The sequence below is a fragment of the Punica granatum genome, chromosome 1 (assembly GCF_007655135.1).
Source record: "Punica granatum isolate Tunisia-2019 chromosome 1, ASM765513v2, whole genome shotgun sequence".
Lineage (NCBI taxonomy): Eukaryota > Viridiplantae > Streptophyta > Magnoliopsida > Myrtales > Lythraceae > Punica > Punica granatum.
In genome coordinates, this window is record NC_045127.1 from 42742313 (window position 1) to 42762096 (window position 19784).

The following is a 19784-nucleotide window of genomic DNA, read 5'->3' on the forward strand; positions in this document are numbered from 1 at the left end:
TGAATGACTATTGTTCGTTCATTTCAAATTTTCAAACTATAAAAATATTTGAACTTTGCTCCCCACTGATTTGATTTGTTGGATCAACCAGTTATATCTTCACTGATTTGTCTTCATTGTTGCAAGCTGAATTATTAGGTTTGTACTTATTGAATTGTTTGGTTTTCTGTTAATGTTGTTGTTCTGCAGCTGGGTGCTTTGTTAATGTTGTTCTGTAGTTGGGGGTTCTCGGGTCTGGTGATGCAGATGGCTTGAAGCTGCTGGGGGTTCTCTTGTTCTTGTTCTGCAGCTAAGGTCTGTTTCTTTTCTGTTTTTGCTGGGGGTTTCTGCATGTTTCTGTTGTACTGGGGGTTCTGTTGTTGTTGTTCTGCAGCTGGGGGCTCTCGGGTTTGGTGATGCCGATGGCTTGAAGCTGCTGGGGATTCTCTTGTTCTTGTTTTGTATCTGGGGTCTGTTTCTTTTCTGTTTATGCTGGAGATTTGTGTGTGTTCCTGCTGTTCTGGGGTTCTCGGGTTTGTGTTTCTGTTGTGCTGGGGGTTGTTGGCTTTGTTGTTTTGCAGATGGGGAATACCGATTTTGGTTATCTGAAGGTTGTAGTTGAAGATCAAGCTAAGGATGTCTGTTTTTTCTGTTTCTGCTGGAGGTTTCTACGTGTTTCTGTTGTGTTGGGGGTTCTCGGGTTTGGCTTTTTTGGGGCGAAATGTGTTCTTCGAGTCCAATGTGGGGGATTTGTTTTAGGGTTTTCTGTTCAAATCAGGGAAAGGAAGGAAGGAAGGAAGGAAGGAAGGAGTAAAATCAAATGTGTTTTGGGGTTTTCTCTTTGCATTTATGTTCTTCTGCCGTATAGCCAGTGAGGGAATTCAAGAGGAGGAGGTCACAATGCCAATTAATGGCCGTCTGAGCACTTCCCGTCAGGGACCTCCCATTTTTCGAACGGAAGGACTAAATGGTACAAACGTTTGCAACATTCGGACCAACTTGTACACACAATATGCGTAAGGGATCAACTTGCAGTGAGGTGTATCTTTCAGGGACCAAATTGTCAATTTTGTCGAAGAAGAAGCTAGGGAGGAGAAGGAGAGAGAAGAAGAGGAGAAGAAAGAAGGGGAGAAAAAGACAAAAAAAAATGGGGGGAAGAAGAGGGGCAACGGTCAAAACAGACCGTTGCCCTTTTTTTTTGGATTAAAAATTTATATTTGATGCGCGTTTATATTAAAATTCTCGTCTTTGCAATTGGATGTTGAAAAAATGATCTGGGACCAGCATTGTGTTTAGAAAAATTTATGGATCAATGTTATGCAATAAAATATTTTTTGGCCTTAATTTAGTCCTGAATTATAAAAATTGACGTTGACGTGCGTGAAATCTAAAGAAGTCCCAAATAGCATTATTTTCTTGAAAAATCATAAAATTGGTGTTAAATTATGAAAATTTCTCATTTTAAGGAGTCGTGCGTGTTTGAGCGATTAGTTGAAAATATTTCCCTCCGATAGATGACAAAAATGATGATTTTGCCCTTTTGGAGCCGGTGGACTGAAATAGGATGCTGACACATGTATGTCTTACTACGGTATAAACATAGTTTTGGTCAATCTCTCATTTTGTATTGGCTCTTTTTTTTTTAATCCTTTACCCCTTTGGTTAGGTGTGTGTAATAACGCAAGAAGCACGAGAAGTTCAAGGTCGTCCCGTCACTCTCAGCACCGAACTCGGCTGAAAATGGCAAGACACTCTCCCAAGCTCCTCTAGCTGTTGAAGAGGTTTGCAATTGCTGCTAAATAGTGCATGATGCGCAAGCTCTAGGCGGGCCTCGACCTCGGCTCGTAAGATTTGTGCTAATGAACTTAGAATCTCCCTCCTCACCAACTACCAATAGTTATCCTCTTTTTTTTTTCTTTTGGAATAAAATGGTGGACAACAATAATGGTAATATTGTCGTTCCTCGCTACGCAATCATATAAGACGAACTAAACAACCAGCACAAGCATTAACCCTGTCAGTGTAGCACCATCAGGGCCTAGTATAGTTCACAGAATGAATACTGCATCTTCAAAATTGTAACATTCCCATGGCATATAAGCTACTAATATGTTTTTACCTAAAGCGAGTTCGCCACCAACTGTAGCAACACCATCCGCTAAAATTTGTCCCTTTTTAATGCACTTACCCCACTAAATATGTTTGATGCATACAAGTATTTTTATTGGAACGTAGATACATAACTAATGGAATGCTTAGGGTATCTCCATTGCTTGATAAGATGATCTTGTCAGTAATGGTATAAATGATCTTTCGCTTGCGTGCGGTATAGCAATAACCCTTGAATCTAGAGTCGCTTGGCGTTCCAAGCCAGTTCCAACGATGCACTTCTTAAACTGAGAAAGTGGAACTGCTTGACGTTGCATATGCGAACTCATTAAAGCATGATTCGCATCATTATGTTCAATAAAAGGAATGAGAGAAGCTCCAAGAGAATGATATTGGAAAGGAAAAATAATTCGAAGATGTTGCTCCCATGCAATAGTTAGGAATTCTTTGACAATATCAAGCTGGAACAACCTGCTCTTCTTGAATACCCTGATTCAAGGCCAATGAATAGGATTTATGGCTACACAAACCATTATTCACAATGAGTCAAACTCAATAGAATTTGATCAATCCTTTTTTTTCTGTCATTAAGGTGGAAAACTGAACCAAGAATTCTCTTTTTTTTTTTATCATCAATCGAATCACTGTTCGCGACCCATGATTTTATTTTATCTTCAATCCAATCACCGTTCACATTTTTTTCTTTTTCTTATCAATGAATAGATCTATTTACTTGTTTGACTTAGATGTCTCGTATTTTTCTAAAAAGTGATTCGATGGATGGGACTTGGCGGGGCCTATAGCTCAGAGGATTAGAGCACGTGGTTACTAACCACGGTGTCAGGGATTCGAATCCCTCCTCACCCACAATCGGCCCAAAGGGGAAGGACCTTTCCCTATTGGGGTAGGAAAATCATGATTGGGATAGCGGACCCAAGGCTATGGAACTTGGGTGTAGGTCTTTTGTCGAAATGAAATGGCCTTCCTTTTTTCATTTTATTTATTATAAAGGAAGGCTATTTCATTTCGACAAAAGACCCACACCCAAGTTCTATAGCCTTGGGTCCACTATCCTAATCATGATTTTTCTACCCTCACATGGAAAGGTCCTTCCCCCTTTGGACCGGTTGTGGGCGAAGAGTGATTCGAACCCCCGAAACGACTAATTTTAATTTTGTAATTTCTTTATGAACTTCTAATTTTATCAACTAATTTTTTTAAATAAAATTAATTGATTCAATTTTCAATTTTGTTTGGATACAAATAGGAAGGCGTGGTATATTTCTACACTAAAAAAAGGTAAAATATTTTTAAAAAATGCAAATAAAAAATAAGAAGATTCTGTTAATTCATTTATATACGTGCATTGAATTAGTATTCACCTCGGCCGGTAAGGTTTGTGCTAACGAGCCTAGAATCGCCCTTCTCACCAGCTACCAATGGTTATCCTTTTTTTTTTTGGGCTGAATAAAATGGTGGGCGGCAACAATGGCAATATTGCCGCCCCTCGTTACCTAATGTTCAAGCTTTCGTGTTCAACCGCGAATATATGAGATGAACTAAACAACTAGCGCAAAATAGTGACTCTGTCAGCGTAGCATCACCAATGACCTAGTATAGTTCACAGAAACCGGAGATGACCATAGGCCAAAGCCAAATAGCCCACCCTAGCATATGTCCCCGAGGAGTTTTGAATTCGAGACTTGAAAGTCTTCAAACCACTTGATAGTAAGTTTGGAACCATTAGGTCATCACCCATATGGTATAGTTATCGTGTTAGAGAGAGAGAACGCAATGGGGAGGGCTCCCTTCAGTGGGTCAGTAATCCAAATTTGGCCGGATTTGCTATTCTGAGCAGTCCAATCAAATCGGCTGTAGAATTTGGCAATTGGGTTTCAGCTTCCATTTCAATCACTCCTCTGGTCCACACATGATTTCTCCCGACTAATACAAAAGCGCGACCCGATGCGATCAAGAGAAAGACTCCCTCCCCTAAGTACTAGATGGAATACCATTTTGTCAATCTCTTCTTACGCTGATGCTTATTTCTTTTGGACATGCCACTCTCGAGTAGTATCGAGAGCGAAGTGAACTCTATAGACTAAGAAGAAAACTCCGGTGTGAACTGAACCAGTCTTAACTCGTGGCAAGTGAAATAGGTTTCAATTTCTGTGCATCACGCCTCAGCCTGGAGCCAATCTGCAGAAGGAAGCACTCGATCTCCCAACTTCGCCAAGGGATATTTACTTAAATCCAAGATCGACAACGCTTAGGATGTGTGGGATCACATCCCAGTTGTTTCTCCTCCTCATCATAGATTTCCAACAAATTGATGCATTATTGCTCGGCGCTCCACATTTTAATGTTGGTTAGCTTTCAAATATGGAAAACTAGCATCCATGAAAAATAGAAAGATGGTTAAACGGAGGGCATCCCTGTCCTGGCAAGGTTACGATGACTTTCCTTTTCCCGTCCCAAAACACTTGCATATATCGAGTTCTCCAAAGGTGTATTGGCGGATACGATGATGGACTAATATGGGGAAAACGAGCTGCCTTGCCTAATATAGGTCCTTGCTGCGTTTGAAATGTCTCCAATAGTTGGCCGTTTATCACCAAAGTATGTAAATCGTTGGTATATATGTTGCATTATCATCGAATTAGCAGGTCTCCTGTTCCACCCAGGTCCCCCTATGCTCTACCTATATCCAACTAGATTGCAGCAAGGCTCATGTTCCGTCCTCCATTGCCGACTAATTAAGCACAAGGAGAAGCTCTTGAGCTAGAAGCATATTGTTAGAAATCAAGCTATCAAAAACGAAGGCAATCTGAAAAAAAGGGAGATCTGGTGGCTAGAAGTGGCTTCATCCAACTTGCAAGCAACACATTCCCATCATCTTGCAAGTGCTATCAGAGGCTGATGGATTGCCAATCTCTGATATACGAACTCAACGCACAGCTATTTGCAGATTAAAAAGATGAGCTGCGTCGGAATTCCCATTGGACTAACATATACGTCTGATATGGATAGAAAAATGAAGCTATTGATCAGGCCTCCACCAGTTATCCGGCCACATTGGAGATGGGAGTCTCCTCAGCCGTGATAGGAGCGACCAAGTTCTGGCGTTCAACTCAACATGGACATGCCATTTTAAGTTGCGGACATGCATAAACTCTTGAATTGTAAATCTTACTATGGTTGCAAACACTCCGGATGAACATATTGAGATTTCTTTTAACTTTTACATTTTACTTTTCAGACCGCTAATCTCCTCTTCTTAAATTGAAACTCAAAATTTTCATAAACGCTTAGGGCAAATCCAATGGGAGGCACTCCCTTGGCTGCCATTTCGGACCTCACACGTACCACATCTGCGCCTCGTCAAAGGGCAAAACACACACACTCACTTTTCGAAATGCACACCAATGATTGACACTAAGTTTGAGTTCTAATGGGCATAATTTTGTACTTATATAGTATAACTTTTAATTAGTTAAATTAAGTAATTAATTAAACTTAATGAAATTAATTATGTTAAATTAATTAATTTAATTAATGAAAATAATTATAGTAATTAAATAAATAAATTAATTTAACTAGAATTAATGAACATATTTACATTAATTAAAAAATAATTTAATTAATGACATTATTTATAATGACATTTTTAAAAATTAATTACATTATTATTTTTCATTAAATTCCTTTTCCTGTTTTTACTTTTAAAAAATAAAAACAGGTCAAAGAGCCCTGGTTTTAAAAAATAAAAAATAAGAAAGGGAGCAGGCGCCCAAAACAAGCCACTCGACTTGCTCTAATTGGCTGGGCACTCCCCCTTAGGGGAGTGCCTGCGTAGAGGCACTGCCTTGGGGAGTGCCGCTAGGTGGTGCCGCTCCAATGGGAGGAGTGCTGTGGGTGGGTGCCTTCCACTGCCATGTGGGCACTTGAAAGTCCCCAATTCTCACTACTAGACTTGCCCTTAGTACACATACCATTTTCGATATGTTTGGTTCATTGGAATGAAATTAATACAAAATATAATAGACATAAATTAGAATAGATAGAGAATAGAATAGAAATTCGGATGAAATTTTATTTGTTTGGTTGAAGGGAATAATAAAATTGACAATTACAATTCTCAAATTTAAGTGGCTTGAATAAGGAATGGAAAGAAGAGAAATTCAAAAAACAGACAAAAATACCCTTAATGCCAAACTAATAGCCTTCAATATCATAAATAGATAACTTTAATGAAAAAGTTTAAATTAATAAAAAATAAACATTTTAAATAATTAATAAAAGTAATCATTTTAATAAAAATATCTATTTTAATTAAAGAAAATAAAATTTTAATTATTAATAATAAAAGTAATTATTTTAATAAAAATTAATAATATTAATAATATTTTAATTATTAGCAATAATAAATAATAAATATTGTTTTTATTAATTATAATTATTATAAATGACTATTTTAATAAATTAATAAGCATAATTATTTTAATAATTAGTAAAAATTATTCTCTTAATAAAACATTACTGTAATTTATTATTTAATTATTAATTATTAATTATATAATTAATAAAGAATAATTATTTTAATTAGTATTTATAAACTACTATTATAATAAAAATTATTTTAGTTATTATATAAAATTATAAAAATTATTATTTTAATTTTTATGAAAAAATATATGTATTAATAAAAATAATGATTACTTAAGGGTGGTGCCTCTAATGATAAATAACCCTGCTTAGAACAACCTCCACATAAAACCTATTTTCGATAAAGCAACGATACTAAATTAACCATAGAAGCTTATATACAAACTTATTACCATGTTTTATATCATAACTAATGTTCTAATATAATTATGAAATCTACATAGTAATTTAACACAAGTTTCTTCACATTGTCTTGAGAAAGCAATCAGAATACTACCTACTAATCCCAAAACAAATAAAAAACTACTCTTCAAAGTTTACATTAGAACTCCCAGCCACAACATATAACTAAGTAGTCGAGGAGCTCCACTCATTAACATCTCACTTGCCAACCGTTTCCTCCAATTACTCCAGGCTTTTGATGTTTGAATCTCAAAAATATTATCAACATCCTCATTACGGTTGTCACCAACTGTTTCATTTAGTTAGTCTTCCATAGGATCAAAAGCCATCTCTCTCCCAATAAAATTATGATGTAGACAACAAGTAATTATAATTCCATTGTGCACTCTAACGGGATAAAATGATGCACTCCTAAGAATAGCTCATCGAATCTTAAGCAAGCCGAAACACCTCTTAGTAACATTACGAGCAGATGCATGTCTCAAATTGAAAAGCTCTTCATCATTTCTCGGTTGATGCCATTGACGCCACTCATTGAGGTGATACCTTTGACCTCTACTAAAAGGGGCAAAAAAACCTATCTCACTTTGTATGTTATTAAGCTTACCTTTTAATATTATCAATGTCAAAAAATTATTATACTCAACAGTAGGCACCCTAAGTTCATGTTCCCTAGAAAGAGCATCTCGTAATACTCTCCCACCAGCTGCAGAACCCTCCCATCCAGGAAAAACATATGTGAATTGCATATCCGGAGTACAAACTCATAACACGTTGGTTGCTATGTCACATTTACGAGTTTTGTATCTAGGTTTATCAACCAAGGGTGCTCTGATTTTGATATAAGTCCCATCTAGAGCACCTAAACAATTCTACAGAACCAAAATATAATGTTAGCACCATATTAACTCCATAATTTGACAAATTTTGACATTAGTTTGGCTACTTTAAACCACTTTCAACGCTGGTCCATGGAGTTAGCAGCTATTGGTTGGGGCTTCTTATACAAATGAGCTTATAGACGTAAAGTCGTTTTGAGAACATTGTGGAAACATGACTTATAGTTTCACCTGATCGACCAAACTGGTGTTTAATGACGAGTCAAAATATACAAGAACATTGCTACTTGCTCATCAACATGCATATTCCTTATACCTTTCAAACCCCCAATATGTTGAAGCATATGACACAATTTGAAAAATGAATTTCTATCCATCCTAAGTTGTTCAGTGCAAGTCACGTCATCTGCATACACAAGCCTCCTAATATGATCCCTCCTGGCATAATAGCTTAACTCGTACGACCTAATGCTTGGCTTAAGCCATATAGAGCAGCTAATTCTATTAAGAGGCTCATCAAACTTCTTAATATAGTACAAATTTAAATACACACAGTTAGAACAACGATTTTCGTCTTCTTGCTCTTACTATGCAAGCTCAAGCGAGCCATAACTGCAAAAAGGGATTCAAATACACCACATAGTACGGTATAATATTTGGAGCTAGCATATGTAAACAAAGCATGAACCAGAGAACATATATTCTAGTGTGGTGATTGGTTAGCTAGTTAGACTGGAAACCAATTCACATGGCCTTAATAAAATTGGGAAAAATTGGAAGTTTCATTGTGATCCACAACATCATTGTCCTCGTTCTTTTTGCTTTTTCGAAGCTGCAGCTTCTTATCGAGACATGAAAAAGTATTGCTCTTCCTAAATTACAATGAAAAGAAAGTTTTCCACCCTCATCCTCCTCAGCTCTCGTGGCAATAAATCAATTGAAAATATCCTTATTTTAGATCCCTTCTATAGGTTTTCTTTTGCTAGGTCATTTGCACTCTATAACGTTATACCAATGAGAACAGTTCCAGTTCTTTCTATCTCAATTTCCTCAAGCACTTAGCTGCTAAAGAATGCCAGGGAAAACAATCAAGATCAACCTCCATATGTTGATTGTTGTTATCTGTAATGTCTCTTTTTGTCCTCCCCCAAAGAAGAGAAAACAATATGTACAGTAGCAAGACCGGAGAAACACGTACTTGAGAACAACCGGAGTCTCGAGAGAGAAAAGGCAGTGTGCGATCAGCAAGACAAGGATCGTGGAATGGCTAATGATCTTGGAGGAAGAAAGATGGTTCTCGATGAAATCGCGAGACGATGCCAATGTCAATTTTGATCCGTGAGTCTTCAAGTACTATGGATCCTCTTACTCCCAATCGAGTTGCCTTCCCCAAGTCTCACTAGTCTTGCCTGTAGGTCGTGATGTGCCTCGAGATGGCCGTCTCCTGTCCCCCTGTCGGTAGGGTATCCGCTTCTGAACCATCGCTCTATTGCGTTTGGGCAGTCCTCTAGGCACCTTTAGAAGGCAAGGAATGTGACAACGTACACAATAACACTATGGATCTCGAGTACCCGGCAATCTGACTAGCTAGATCGACGATCCCAACATCGATTTAGTCTTCATCAGGGCCATCAGAGGCCTTCGTGCTCTAGGGTTTACTCTAGTTGAATGGAGGAGTTTCTAGACGATCATGATTTTTAGGTTTCCAGCTTTGTAATTAGAGAGGAAATTAGAGGGTATTTTCTGATTTTCTCCTCTATTCCTTATGAGAGGTTAAGGGGGAGTAGCTATTTACCATGTCCATGGGATGAATGGTTATTCAGCATGAGAGCTTGATGGGAGGTCCGACTGGAAACTCCTATTCCACATAACTGGCTTCCCAAACTAAGGAATGCGTATTCCGCACGGAATACGTAGGGAATTGAATCTAGATTCTAGTGAACCAAATATACCCTTAGGGAAACAAAGATTCTATATATATTTTCAACTCCAAACGCAATTCCTCAGTGTATAGTACGCCATGACAATTCTTTACGATTAATACAGCCACACGTTCTCTTTTGATAACGCATGCATTCTCTTGATAAGAGTACCCATGCACCTTTATTAAATTTTGTTTCTTTATATATATTTGACCAAAAAAGGGGTCAAATTATCTCCCACCTCTATATTCATCAAACTTTCCAGCAGGTGCCCTCAACATTTCACCTCAATCACGCTGATCACCATCGCCACCACGCTCCGTTGCCAACATCCAAAGTCACTCTTCTGCGGAGCCGGAGGTCACTATGGCTCCGGCAAAGGCAAACCAAATGTGTACTAACGTGATGGTGCGGGGACCATGACCCTCTTAACTCATTTCACCTCAAACGACAAGTTGGGCACGATGAAAAGTACAGGTGAGGCTCGGAATTGCCCGGCCTGTATCCTACTTGTACACCACTCTTGTATGTATAATAATACTTTTGGCCAACATTCCCGTTGCTTTCGAGCACATTTAATACAATGTGGCCTTGTCCCAAAGTATCCATTGGACTGTTATCTAAAATTCTTAATCCAATGTACTAATAGACAAAATTTCCATTGCAGGCAAGTCAGAGTCAGGACCTTCCACTTGTTGTTTGTTTTTACAAACGAATATAGCACGTATGCACACTTGGATCTGTCATTTCTTCCCCTTCCCTAGGTAGGATCTATCATGTTCATTCAAGGAGATCACTATGTCCTATGTGTTAATTTTAGAGAAATCTGGTTGAGAACAGTAACGTTGCGTTTAAAAAGTTAGTTACAACCCATGCCATCTAATATGACAAAGGGTCATGGACGGTGACATAACAACCCATGCCATCTAATATGACAAAGGGTCATGGCTGATGACATAAAATGGCCGTTTGGATTCAGAGTTAAAGTTACTTTAATTTTGATTTTGATTTTGATTGTGGAAAAGGACAAATGAGATGTGATTATAAATTTGACTTGGGAAACGTGTATTTTTGTTGTGTAGTGTGTTGAGTTAAAGTTAAAATCAATTTTCTTTGAATCCAAACGGATTTTAGTTCAACTGTTTAGCATTTGGCATTGTTTATCACTAAAATAAATAAGCTAAGCACTTAATAAAATTTAACCGTAAGTTATTGTCACGTTAGAATTTTCATAATTACAAATTTAGTTGAGGAAAATAAATAGAAGGATAAAGTCTTAGATAATTCTATTTCATAATGACTTATTATAAGACTAACGTGACAACTATAAAGTCTTAGTTATGGCATATAAATTGCATAGTTAGCTCTTATTCACCTATTTCTCGATATCTAATTGGTTTCCTCTGGCGCATGTGGCAAGTTTGGATCATTAAACAATTTTTCGTGTGGAAGTCTTCCACATAGGAGGATAAAAGATAACCATTAAGTCACTTTTTTTTAATAACTGCAACTATATGAAAGATCAAATAGAGGTCCACGCTGAAACGGGGGTTCTAGTATAGTGCCATACACAACGACTCGGGATTAAGAAAGTTTGTTTCTCTATAGGCCCATATTACCAATTACCAGATTTGGTTGAAATATAGACTCGAAAGCGTCTGTGGAGAACATCCTAAGCATGGAATGAAATCTTGTCGATGCATCTAATTGTTAGTGATATGCCCTAGAGACTGATTTATATATTTGGATAATTCTTTTTATGGCAATAAAGTTTATTCTATTATTCGTATATTGTCTATGTTTATTAGAATAAAGTCCTTAATATATTTTAAATGCTTCATTCTTAAGAGTTAAGAATATGAGTGACGAAATAATTCGATAAGAATATCTTTAAACTGTTCACGATCGTAGGAAACTTAACTGGACATTATTTCTCCAAATAGATCGTCACATCTGTCTATTTCCATGATTAGTATATAAATACTAATGAAAATGGAGTAGTGAATCTTATGCTATCTGATAACTGTTATCATGACAGATTTGTGGATACTTATATAATAAGTAGTCGAACGTGACGTGCAAATAATATTCATACGGTAATTTACTAATGTCAATGAATATTATCTGGATCGTATTAATGCATATAGTCCTTATACCTGAGATAGAACGCTATCTCAAGTATAGGTGATTAGGATTTGCTACTGCTAATATATTTGTGCTTAGCATGAGTATTCGGCAGATAGTGGTCCTAATTAGTTATACTTGGAGTTAGGTGTCCGATCAAGACAGGATTCACTAACTTGAGTAAACATGGAAAAGGTCCTATGGATATGAGTTTTGTTATGTATCGAGAAATCATCGGCCATAGTAGATAGACTCGAATAGAAAAGAGTTTATGTTCAAGTACTACAGATCTAAGAATGAAATTAGAGAGTCCATATGATCGGCTATAAAGTTTAGCATTTACCGTAGTTCTGACTAGATCGGGATCTTGTAGTGAAGGGATTTAATGCATGGCATATACTATCAAAAGTTCATAAGAATGTTTTCAATTATACATTCGTCATCATTTGGATTGTCACGATATGCTGCTAGGTGTCACTCGTGAACTTTGAGAAGCAATGGCATTTTGGGAATTATGCTTTTGATTACAGAAAGAGTTTCTGGTAGTGTCAAATGAGTTGATACTATAATCCCATTGCCATTTGATGATGAACCTAGTTAGTCACACACATTGAGCGTGGTTAAACCAAGAAAAGAATTAATTATAATTAAGGAAGTTAATTAGGAATTAATTATCGAACGAGGCTTGCAATGTGGTTGCTAGGGTGCTAACACATCCTAAAGTCGAGTTCAATATCAAGGATAAATCTAATTAAGGAAATCCGATAGTTTCCTTATTTGGAGAGTTTCTATAAATAGATTGTCTATTGATGAAAACTCGTGTCAAGGACTTGCTTGATATTTCTTTCTTACAACAAGGGCAAGTCATTGGATGACTTAAGTGTGAGGACTCATTTGTGATCTATTAATTAATGTGGATTAATTAATAATTGCATTTTAGTCCCTAGGATAAAGATATATATAGATATGCTCTTACAGATAACCCCATTATGCAATCGATCATCAACCGATATTAGAGAGAAAGAGAGAAGGTTTCCACTGAGGCAATCAACAAGCAACTCGCCCAAATCCCAAGGCTGATCGGAGTTCTTTTCGGTTCCGTTTCGGCGCTTTGGTGTTGTCTTTGACATCCTTGAAGAGATCATTTCATTCCGTGACGATTCCGTTCGAGATCGGTGACCCAGATCGGAGTGTAAGGGTCGAGAGGAGTCTAATCTCGGTGGAGACGTGCTCGTGTGGACGACCTAGAGACCGGACACTTGGACAGTTAGTTTGATTAACTCGAATCAACAAGGTTAATATAAAAGTCTAAACTTTTCTTGTAGATTCAATATGTGATGTTGTCATTCGTTTAGAAGGCAATTCTTATGTCAAGATATGATCTTGAAGTTTTCGATTAAAATGAGCACGCGATAAAAATTTGATTTTTACCGTAATTAACTTTTCCGCTATTTACGTGCTTGGTTTTCTAATACTAATGACATTTGATCATTTTTGGGTGAAATGACATTTCACAATTTACATTCAATGATGGGAAAATAGCCTAGAAGTGGAAGAATATGCTCCAGATATTTTAAGGGCTCTTTTCACGGCCAACTCCTGAAATTCTAAAACTAATAATAAAATATAAGCCATTTTTCTTTTATTTATTGGTCCACTTAAACACTCATAAAATATCTTCTTGTACTCCCTCTTTGTCCTATCTTCACATTTATTAATTTTCTTAATTAACTAACTTAAACAAATTCCTTAATAACTTTTAATCACTTTCCAATGTATAATCTCTTGATCATAATAACTATATATGTTCCTCAAGTTTCCCTCTTTTTGAGTGGAACAAAATCATCCGATTTCTTTTTTTTTTCAATTATAAGAGATGTTCAAGACTTAGTACAAGGGTAAAAAATAAAAGAAATAAGGAGGCACATAAATCCTACTGATAAGGATTGAATTAATGATCTTTTGATTTTGGATTGGCATTTTGTGTCACTACTTTACGACTCCTTCCTCGATCATCTGATTTCTTAATCAAATCATTTGTAACCTCTCGAAATCATTGGATTGATATAAATAACGGGTCCTTTATTGATCTAACAAGGGAATTTTCCCATATGAGCAATAACTTGAAAAGGTGCCCCCCCCCCCCCCCCCCCCCCCCCCCCCCCCCCCCGTCTTTTTCTTCCATCAACACGTAGAGAAGTCTTTAAAAAAATATATAGAAGGGGATGTTTTTGCACCCGGTTATTATTTGACAAATACATGCCATTTATTTCTTCATATGAAAGATATATCTATTAGCAGAGGTAAAATACCGTTGTACTATAAACCAAATGTATGAAAGGTTATAAGAAACAAATAAGAATGGAGTTTGGAGTAATAACATCACTCGGCTTAGCACCAAGGACGAAGTCAGGATTTTCTTCTTCCGGGGGCAAAAATAATGAATTGATATGAATAACACATGGACATTTTTTTAGGGGGAAAATGATAATTTAATATCTAATTGTAGGACAAAATCTTAAGAAATTATTATTTTAGGGGCATAAACTTGAAGAAGGTTAAAATTCGGGGGGGTGGGGGGGGGGGGGGGGGAATGGTGGTCTGCCCCAGGGCCGGAAAAAATTGACACGACACGGAGTTAAACGGATATGGATTGGGATTTTTTTATATTCGGTCTAAACGGGTTGAACCCGTATAACACGATTATACACGATTAAACATATTTATTTAGACGTGTTCAATCGTGTAACCCGTTTATCTAACTAAATTTACTAAACTATCCTTACACTAGTCTAACCCTAATTTCGAAATTTCCTCCTTCCATTCCAGTTCTGCTGTTCCAGTAGGAGACCGGAGTCAGTCTTCGCAAAATCGCAAGTTTCCCTCTTCGGTCTTCTTGCTTCCAGATAAGATTCATCTGATTTCTTTCATGCTTCCACCCGATTTCCTTCGAAATTCAGATCCTTGAGTTGAATCCTTCCAGATCTAGCCTCCATTTGAGTCGAAGACGACTTCGACCGTCCGCTCAGACGAAGCCTCCACCTGAATCCTTCAGTCGTTCGGTCGACAGCACCCAGACGAAGGCGACCTCACCACGCGACCTAGATCTTGGGTCAACCCCGCGACCTCAGTCCTGCGACCTCGACTTCGACCCCGCGACCGCGACCGCCACCCCCACGACCCTCGAGCCCTCTACCGTCGGGCCCTTGACCTCGAGCCTTCTCTCCGACGAGTCCGACCTCAAATGAGGACGACGTTAGCTCGACCCAACTCGACCGCGCAACCTCGACATCAGGTATCCCTGCTCTGCAGACCCCAGAGCACTCCCCTTCCCTATCCAGGCTTTGCTGATTGTTCTGTTTTCGTGTCTTCCTGTCCACGGAAAGCGGTCTCTTGTATGTAATGTACCCTCCTCCCACTCGTGTTTTCTTTCTATTATCTTAGGTTCTGTCTGTAGTTTAAATTGTTGTGTATTGGTTATACTGAGCCCAAAGGATGTAACGTTTTGTATATTTGTATATATTTTTGGGTGAACAAGTGGCTTGTAAGAAGAAGGGTTTAATTCGACTAGATTGGTTTTGCTCTTCCTTGTTTGTCTCTTTACTTAGGATTGCTAAAACATATCTAGATAATCGAAAAATCGAAGTACCCTTTTGGGCTGATGAATCATATTTCCCAAGCGGATCTGCAACACCTCGAACCAAAATCAATTCGAAAATCCGAATGTTCGAAACTATCGTGTGTTTTTTCTTGAAATTTTTGGGTATGTTCTGGTTTTCATTTTTTAATTTTAGGAGCTGAAAAAATCGAGAAAGTAAGGGTGCGGATGGAGCTGGGAGCCTAGGACAGACTGTTTTTGTTTAACTTTTATAACTGTGTTTTGTCTGTTTTCCATAATATGTTTCAACTGCTAGCTCTTTTTTTGGGTAAACATAGCTCTCTTTTGTTCGTAGTTCCAGTTCATTTGTATAATTTGTTTGCTTTGCTTTGCTTTGTTATGTTTTTTGTTTGTTTGTTTTTTCCTTGGTTCTGTTTGACTTCCTTTGAAATGTCTCTCTTCTGAAGTGGTAAGAAGGCAATAACAACTATCTATTTTGAGCAAATATTCGATTTGCTCTAACCATTAACCAATGTATCTATTCTTTCAAAAATATAGTCCGAGTCCCTTGAATAATTTGATAGCCACGACTTGTTTGAGTGCCTTTCAATTTGTAAGTTCTTTTTCCATTTGCATTAACTAGTTTCTCATTGTCTATTTTATTTAAGGATAATGAGTTCAGAAAATAATTTGGAGGTGAACTTGGAATCCTTTGAGAAGGAAAAACCCATGGCCACGATAAACGAAGATGATGATGTCGTGGAGCTCGATGTAGACGAGATCTAAGACACTGCAACAGGAACTCAGGCAAAGACATCGAAAGACAAGCGAAAAAGAAGATTGACCTCACGTGTGTGGCAATTCTTTGAGAGGTTGGCAGAAAAGTCTATTGATGGTAAGAGCCGTTGTAAGGGCAAGAAGTGTGGTGCTATTTTTATTTGTGATAGTCAATATGGGACAGGAAATTTGAAAAAACATAGTGAAAGATGCATTCGTAAGGATACACGAGATGTTAGTCAGCTGCTCATGAACCATGATATGCCTTTGAGAAGTGCTACATTTGATCCTAAACGCTTTCGTGAGTTGCTAATTGCTGTCATTATTATGCATTATCTGCCTCTTGCCTTCGTGGAGTATGCTGCAATTAGATCTGTATTCTCATATTTGAATGAGAGTGTGCTTGTTATATCTCAAAACACTGCAAGGGCTGATGTGTTGAAAGTTTATAAAAAAGAGAAGTCGCTGGTTAAGGGCTTGCTTGAAGAAGCTAATGGTAGGATTTCCTTGACATCTGATTTGTGGACCTCGATTGCTATTGATGGGTATTTCTCTTTGACTGCTCATTTTATTGATAAAAATTGGATTTTGCAAAAGCGGATTCTGAATTTCTCCCCGATGCCACCTCCACATACTGGTGTGGCATTGAGTATTAAGATTACCTCTTTGTTGGCTAAATGGAGTATTGAGGGAAGATTGTTTTCTATTACTTTAGATAATGCCTCGGCCAATGACACTTTTGTGGGTAGTTGAGATCGCATTTAAATTTGAAGGATGCACTCCTAGCCAAAGATGAATTCTTTCATCAACGATGTTATGCCCATATCATTAACTTAATTGTGCAAGATGGACTGAAAGAGATTGATGTTACGGTAAACAAAGTGCGGGAGAGTGTCAAGTATGTTAAGGGGTCTCAAGTTAGAAAATAAAAGTTTCTTGAATGTGTGAAACTCTTCTCTTTGAATTCGAAGAAAGGCTTGAGGCAAGATGTCCCTACTCGTTGGAATTCAACCTTTCTTATGCTTGAAAGTGCATTCTATTATCGTCGTGCATTTTGCCACCTAGAGTTAAGTGATTCCAATTATACAAATTATCCTACCCTATTGGAGTGGCAGAAGATTGAGAAGATAAAAACGTTCTTAAGGTTTTTCTTTGAGATTACGAGCTTGTTTTCTGGGAGTAAGTATCCAACCGCAAATCTATTTGTTCCTTCCACTTTCTAAGCATATATGATGCTGAAGGAGTATAGTGATGGGACAGATGAAGATTTGGGACCAATGTCATTGAGGATGCTTATGAAATTTGAAAAATACTGGCTTGAATTTTCAGTGATTTTATCGATTGTTGTGATATTTGACCCTAGGTATAAACTTGAGTTTGTGGATTGGAGTTGCAGAAAGTTGTATGGTAGTCAATCTTCAAAATTTCAGACTGTTCGAGACAAATTATTCTCATTTTATGAAGAGTGCATCAAAAGAGAAAGTGGTGCCAGATCCTGATCAAGAGTTTGAATCCGTAGATATGCTGGAGGTAAAATTTTTAATGATGTTATGTGTTACTTTGTCAATATTTGTATTTGTTCTCCCCATATATTTTCATTTTCTTGTTGTCAGTTGCACTTGGAATACGTTTGTCATTGGTCTTTCCTTGTTATTTTTTTTTCAAGAGTTCGATGATTATGCTGTTAATGTGTATTCAGCATCTTCGAAAAACTCCGAGCTAGAAAAGTACTTAGATGAGACAAGGAGCGATAGAAAGACAGACTTGGACATTCTTGAGTATTGGAAGATTAACTCCCAACGATATCCGACGGTTGCAAGGACGACTCGTGATGTTTTGAGCATTCTCGTATCCACGGTTGCCTCCGAGACAACATTCAGCTGTGGAGGTCGTGTTCTTGATCAGTATCGGAGTTTTTTGAAACCCGACCTTGTGGAAGCACTCATGTACTCTCGAGATTGGCTTTATGGATTAGCCGGTAAGTTTACTTTTCAGATTTGATTTTTACAGTTCTTTTGTTGATCTCTCTCTTTTTTGAATGTAGATGGTTGGTGGAATTTCCGTGGATCAACTCACAGAGGATGTGATGAACTTAAACATTAGCGAGGAGCCATCAACTCAAGGGTCCAATACTGTGGTTAATTGAGGGAGAGATTAGCTCTTGGGAACATCAATAGGTCTATGGAAAAGACTCTTGGTAAGAGTTGTAGAGCTCTATCGCTTTTGTATTCGCAGTTGTTTGGCTTGGGTTGGATTCTCTTATCTTTCGCAGTTGTTTGGCTTTGTAGAACTGCTCTGTTATGTTAGTGGTCCTCAGATTATTGGGATTCTTATGGTATTTTCACTTCATCCATTTCGAAGCACATTACCATAGCATGCTGATTTGGTAATGATAAACTAGTCTTTTCTTGCCTCTTCTTAACATTGTATCATCTTACTTATACCTGTCTTTGCCATGTGTTACTTTCAAATTGATAGAATCAACTTTGTCCCAGAATTAATGGGACCCTTCTATAACAATATGTCGGTTTGTCCCGCAAACCAGCATTGCTCTCAGTGGGCAAAAGATGTAGTTGCTCTCAGTGTGCTTTTCAATGGTATATTTGAAGTTGTTGCCTACTAGTGGCAGATTGGGAGTTTCTTAGGTTTTATTATGCATGGATAATTATGAACATGGAGTAGAATAGTTTTCAGAGACTGGAGGATTTTCAAAGTTTCCAGGAGAAATGTTTTGAATATTACTGTGAAATGCTATGTGCCTTTTTCATTACTTTGTGGAGCTTCAATTTTGTATGATTAGCTTAGTATGGAAATGATTCTGTAAGTTTATTCAGAAATCAAGAATCTTTAAAGGGTTTCTGTTGTAGTCACTTTCCAATTTTTTGGGTGTTGTATCGCTATTTCAACAAACGGGTTATTGTTCTCATTCCTTTTCTTCTCGGGTTAATGTGTCCCGTGTCCGGGTAACTGGATTAAATGGATAAACGGGTCTTGTTAACGTGTCCGGGTAGCCGGGTTGAACGGATAAACGGGTCATGTTCACGTGTCCAGGTAAACGGGATGATCGGATAATCGGGTCGTGTTAACGCGTCCGGGTAAACAGGTTGATCGGATAAACATGTCGTGTTAATGTGTCCGGGTACCGGTTATAATCGTGTCGTGTATACGTATATATATTATGACACGTTTCGATAAACAGATTTAAATGTGTCGTGTATGGGTTGACACAGATATAAATGTGTCATGTTCATGTTTCAAAAACCTGACCCGTTTAATAATCGTGTCGTGTATGAGTTATGACTTCGATGACACGAATCCATTTAGACACGACATGTATAAACACGACACGACAAGAATTGCTACCCCTAGTTTGCCCCTCCTAAAGTGAATGTGGCTCAGTCTCTACTTAGGTCTTGAAGTTGATTTTAACTTCCGGAACTTTTTGTGTCCTCTTATTTTCCATGTCCTATCTATCCTGTTCTAAGCCATGGGCTTAAGGCAAGAGTATGGCGTGAGATAAAAATCTTTTCATTCTTTTTCCGGTGAAAAAATTCGTAAGAAATATTACCTCCGTAATTTTAAGAGATC

General features: G+C 37.6%; 1 long non-coding RNA gene across 1 annotated transcript; it reads left to right on the top strand.

Annotated features, from left to right (window-relative positions):
• Window positions 1-17463: 17463 nt before the first annotated feature.
• Window positions 17464-18523, top strand: LOC116193054. Its single transcript, XR_004154191.1, has 3 exons — window positions 17464-17726; window positions 17896-18174; window positions 18241-18523. It is a non-coding gene; the product is annotated as an uncharacterized LOC116193054 (long non-coding RNA).
• Window positions 18524-19784: the final 1261 nt, after the last annotated feature.